General features: G+C 49.8%; 1 pseudogene; it reads left to right on the forward strand.

The window, feature by feature from the left end:
• The first annotated feature begins 349 nt into the window (after window positions 1-349).
• LOC127753804 (uncharacterized) lies at window positions 350-983 on the forward strand (annotated as a pseudogene).
• Window positions 984-5,486: the final 4,503 nt, after the last annotated feature.

A 5,486-nucleotide genomic window follows, 5' to 3' on the forward strand; every position in this document is an offset into this window, starting at 1 on the left:
ATGGCGGAGGACGCCCCCAGAGCCGCCGCCGCCGCCGAGGGGAGCCAGCATGCGTCGGCCGCGGAGGGAGGCTCCGCCACCGGCTCCACCGCTCCCGCGGCACCAGTCGCCAAGGCCGCGGAGGTGCTGCTCCCATCGCTCAGCATCTGGCCACTGTCGCAGCGCACGCTGGCGAGGAGCAGACATTGATTTGATTCCAAGATTTTTTTTTTAGCAAGGGTCAAGAACCCCATTTCTTAATTAACCCTTTCTTTTACCAAAAATGATCGTACCAGTACAGGTTCAGCCAAAGCGGCAAGCGATTTGATTCCAAGATAGTATCAGCTTAGCTAGCAGTGGCTAGATAGCCATGAGTAATAGTGGCAAGGAGCAGCAACGGATGGACCGGTTCATCGTGATCCCCTTCTCCACCTGCCGCAATGGATCCAGCGTGGACGTCGTCGATGGAGGCGGCAAGAGCGGCAAGAAGCCCCAAGGTTCGTTGTTTGGAGTCTTGGATGCTTATTCTTCACTTCTGCTCTATCTTGTCGATTGTTTTTTGCGGGGTGATTTAGGAGTTTGGTATTAGTGATGTTGTGTACGTGTCTAGGCGGTGGCGGCGAGGGTGGCGGCGCGGCGGACCACCACCGCCAGCACGTGGCGCACATCGGCTGGGACGGCAGCACAAACACCACCACCAGCCTCCGCTCATGGAACCGCGCCGTGCCGCCGTCCTCCTCCTCCTCCACCACCACCGCGTCCACCTCGTCAGCCTTGGCGGCGCCGGTGACATCAAGAAGGAGTCGGCGCCGCGGGGCCTCGGTTGTGCAGCTCATGTCCTACCGTTTGCCGCAGCCAGGGCCAACTCCCACCGCCCCTTCCTCTTCCGCCCACAGCTGCCGGAGCCGTGCCTCCGCCGCCGCGTTGCTCCCTTCTCTCCCGCCGGCCGCTGTGCGCCGCTGCCTCTCCGTCGCACCTGGAGAGAGGATAGGGGAGAGAGATGAAGAAAGGGAGATGGAGGGAGAGGAGGAAGAAGAAGAAGAGGGGTGAGAATGACATGTGGGGCCCACATGGGCCCCACCATTTTTTATTAATTTATGTGTGAAACTGACATGTGGGTCCCACGGGTTTTATTATTTTTTCGGGTCAAATTGTCACGTAAGCGCCACGTCAGATGAAGACCGAGTCAAATTAGCCACGTAGGCACCACGTCATCCAAAACTGCCCTCAAAACCGCCGAAGGACCTCATCTGCACCGGTTTTGATACTTGAGGGACTCGTTGTGTCTGATTTTCCGGTTGAGGGACGAAAATCGGATTCGTTGACAAGTTAAGGGACCTTAGATGAACTTATTCCTGACGATGGTGAGCAGCCTCAGCCTCAGCCGGCGCGTGAGCCCAGCGCACATATGGGCTGCGGGCCTTTCGCTTTGCAGAACTTAATTTGAGGCCCATACGGTACAGCTACTGTGCTTGTGCGGATTTAGTCCCACCTCGCTAACCGAACGTACATTGCACTACCTTATAAACCGAGGCATGGACGCTGGCGGCGAGAAACACTGAAAGTTGAGATGGGTAGATCGTGCAATATTTGCTAAAGGGTCTACTTTGTTTATTCTGGGCCTTGGATTTCCTGGTCTTGATTGAACTAGTTGGTCTTGATTGAACTAGTTGTGTCCTACTGACTCTTGACTCTTTTTTGTTGAAAATACACTATTTAATTTAATTTTATTCATCACTATTCATTTTAAAAATTCATTGTGTTACTGAGCTTGTTGTGTCCAACGATCAATTTTTGGAAAAAAAAAACTATTCATCACTATTTAATTTAAGAAAAAAAATACAAATTACCCCCTGAACTATCGCGTCGATCGAATTACCCCCATAAACTCGAATACCAGATATTTCACACCACTTTTAAAACCGGACGAATTATCCCCCTACTCAATATAGAGTGTTTTTCATCCTACGTGTACATGTGGCAGTTCATCGAAACAGTTTTGTCCTACATGGTATACATGTGGCGCTAACGTGGCAATCCAATCCCCCAAAAAAAAATTAGCAGGCCCCACATGTCATATGGAGTACTACTAAACTCTCTCTCCTTCCCTCAGATGTCACGGGTGCGGCGTGGCGCGGAGCCAAACGCGACGAAGACGACAGGGATGGCAGGTAGAGCCTAGTAGCTGTGCTCGGGCCGACGAAAACCAAGCAGGAGCTGTGCACCGGCGGATGCGGAGGAGGATCCACGCACGCCGACGCAATTGTCACACCCTAAAAATCCCAAATATATAAATTGTTGTTTAATTGGAATTATTAGAAATAATTTTAAAAGCCTAGAAGAGAAGATCTAATTTTAAATAATAAATTCCAATATAAAAGTGGGCCAGATAAAATTTTATTAAATACTTCACTTGATTCTATAGTTCCTAGATTTTTCTGGGATTTATTTGAGCCAAGGAAATATTTTTAATAAATGAAATTGTATTTCATGAATAATTTAAATTGAAAAAGTTTTAAAATTCCTCCTTTTGGCTTTGGGCCGAAAGTCGGCCCAAAACCGCTCTCTCTCTCTCCCCGGCCCAGTCGGCCCGCAGCCGAGCCGCCGCTCGCGCGCGCGCGCTCCCTCCCGTTGACAGGTGGGGCCCACCTATCAGACTCGTCGTCAACCTCCCGCCGCCCGGTCGAACCCTAGCCGCGCGTCTCCGCCGCCGCCCTTCCAAAATTCGGCCGCCACTTTCCCGATCTGGTCGAATTAATAGAGGGGAAATGATCCCCGAGGTCTCCTCTACCTTTTCCCTTTTGGAATCATCGGCTAAAATCGTTTGGAAATCATCGGGTTCGATCTCGAATCGGATTCGTCTCTCTCCCTCGAACCCTAACCTTCCATCGCCGTCGCCGGCCGCCCTGGGCCTTCGTCGCCACCCTTTAGCCCCTTTATAAGGACCCCCGAGACTTCCTCTCTCCGCCGCCACCCTCGTCTTAGCCCGCCGCCGCTCGTAGTGCCCTAGCCCCGAGTAGCCGTGCGCCGCCGTCGCCGCAGTTCGTCCAGCCGTGTGCCGCCGCCGCTCCGGTCGTCGTCGTCGCTCGGGAAGGCCGCCGTCGTGATCGCCAAGCCGTCGCCGTCCTCGTCCACCCCTCCATTTCCGCCGAGGATCGCCGGAGCACCGCCGTCGTCGTCAACCCGACCGTCGCCGCCGCTTCTTCCTCGTCGCCGTCGCCGTCCGATTGCCGTCTGCCGTAGTTTAGGTCACCGGTGAGTTCGCCGCGCCGCCCGCTACCCGTAGGTGCCGTCCGTTTGCGCCGCCGCGCCGTCGTTCGCCGGCGAGCATGCAAGGCCGAGCCGCCGTCGGTGGTGACGTCACCGCTGACGTCATCGTCGCCGACTCCCGTAGACCGCGGTAGATCAAGATGATCTCGGCCGTTCGTTATGGATTAGATTGATCTCGGCCGTTCGTTTCCGTAGACCGCCGCCGTGCACCCGGCCCACCGTGAACCCGAGCCCGCTGACGCAATAATCCCCTTTTCCTTTTCAAAAATAATTCATTATTGCGTCATAATTCAATTAAAATCTATATAAATGATTTAATTCGATTTAATCTTTGAAAATTCATAACTAATTCATCTTAGCTCGGATTTAGTTGGTTCAAGTCTCTAAATTTTTCTAAAATTGAGATCTACATGTTAAAAATATCCACATATACTGTTTATGCTTGTTTATGTGCTGTTTTGGTGATTTTGCTCTTTTCTCCTTAGATTCCGACGTTCCCGGAGAGTCCGATTTCGCAGGAGAAGATTGTGAAGAGTTCCAAGGCCAGCAAGACAAGTCACACAGATCCCAAACAACCCTTTGAGCATGTTGATCCCGTTTAAAGCTATTGTTTCTATTCAACTATTGCATTTATTTTTGAATGTCATTGGGTGGAAATAACCTATTGCCTTGTTACAGCCCTTTTGCTATTGATTCCTTATTCTTTGTCACTTGGTTAATAATTTGATTAGCTAGAACATTATATAGTTTTAGCTAAAGTGAATAGGATGCTTAGCCATGCTTAGAGACACTAGCTCATATAAATGGGATACTCATGATTCACTATTATTTAATGATGGTAAAATGATAGCTCACGATGGTTAATCGTGATTGGTTGATTAATTAATTTGCCAACTAAAACTTGATAATGGTGGGTTGTGAGCACATGGTTTTGATGGTCGTGCTCATGACAATTAAGGACCGGTTCACGATTTTCGGTTGTGAAACATTAACCGTGCCAACCACAAACCAGCGTGGGTAACGGCTTTACTTTCTGTATAGTATGGTTCATTGTAGAGCACCAGACTGTGAAGTGGCGGAGATAAGCCCACGGGGGTCACTGGGGAGTCCATGCCTTGTTTACAAGGGGGTAATTATGATCCGGGAACGGTGCACTGCTTTGAATTGTGTTATATAGAGGGTATTGTCACAATCTCTATTCGGGTACTTGTTAAGTATCGCGACGCATGGATGACATGATGTTGAGGTTGTGTCTTGTGGGTACAGTGGTACACCTCTTGCTAGAGTTAAACTATTCGAATAGCCATGCCCGCGGTTATGGGCGGGTCTAACAATGTCTTTCGTGATTAGTTTCACACTTCTCACCATATTAAATGATGCTGTTAATAACCTGTTAGCACCTGGTTTGGAATGGTATATTCCTGGTTTGGAGATAGAACTGTGCAGCCGGGATTGGTTGTTCAGAATGGTTGGGCCTATGCAACAGGGTATGTTGTATAGCGTTGGATTAATACTGTTTAATTAATACTCTATTGTTTTATTAAATTCTGAAATATTTATTAAATGCTATTTATGCAAATGAGACTATACTATGCCATCCTTTGTTATCATATGCACTTGCATATTTGCTGCGTGGCTTGCTGAGTATGTCATATACTCACTTTGCAATCATTCATCAGAGGAGGAGTTCTACAGTGATGCTGATGGTGTGGAGGATTAGGCGTAGCCCTGGTCAAGCTGCTTGTGGAATGGAGTCGTCTGCGCTGTTTATCTTATTTTTTACTACTTAGAACTTTATTGTTTGAGAGGAACTATCTACCTCTGTAATGACATTTTATTCGCTTATTAATTAGAGTAATAATTGTACTCTATTATCAATTTGTTATTGTGTGCCTCGGCTGATTCCTGGACGAGGGTTTACACACACGTAAGCGTTTGGAATTTTGGATAGAAATTCCGGGCATGACAGCAATCGAGGACTCGTCGCCACGTCGCCATAGCCCCCTGCCTTGGCAGCGTCCACAGCCTCCACTGTCCTCCTCAGCGCGGCCCACCGGCCATCGCGCCGTCCCCACGTTTCCACCTCCCGCCAAATGCACCATCCTACTTGGTGCGGCCCGCCACCTCCACCGTCCTCCACGCCCACCGCCCGTGCCCTCCAGCCGACAGTGTTGTCCACCACTATCCTCTCCGCCCACGACGCTAGAGAGATGAGAGAGAGAGGAATGAAAAATGGA

Source organism: Oryza glaberrima, chromosome 11 (genome assembly GCF_000147395.1).
Source record: "Oryza glaberrima chromosome 11, OglaRS2, whole genome shotgun sequence".
In the NCBI taxonomy this organism is placed as follows: domain Eukaryota; kingdom Viridiplantae; phylum Streptophyta; class Magnoliopsida; order Poales; family Poaceae; genus Oryza; species Oryza glaberrima.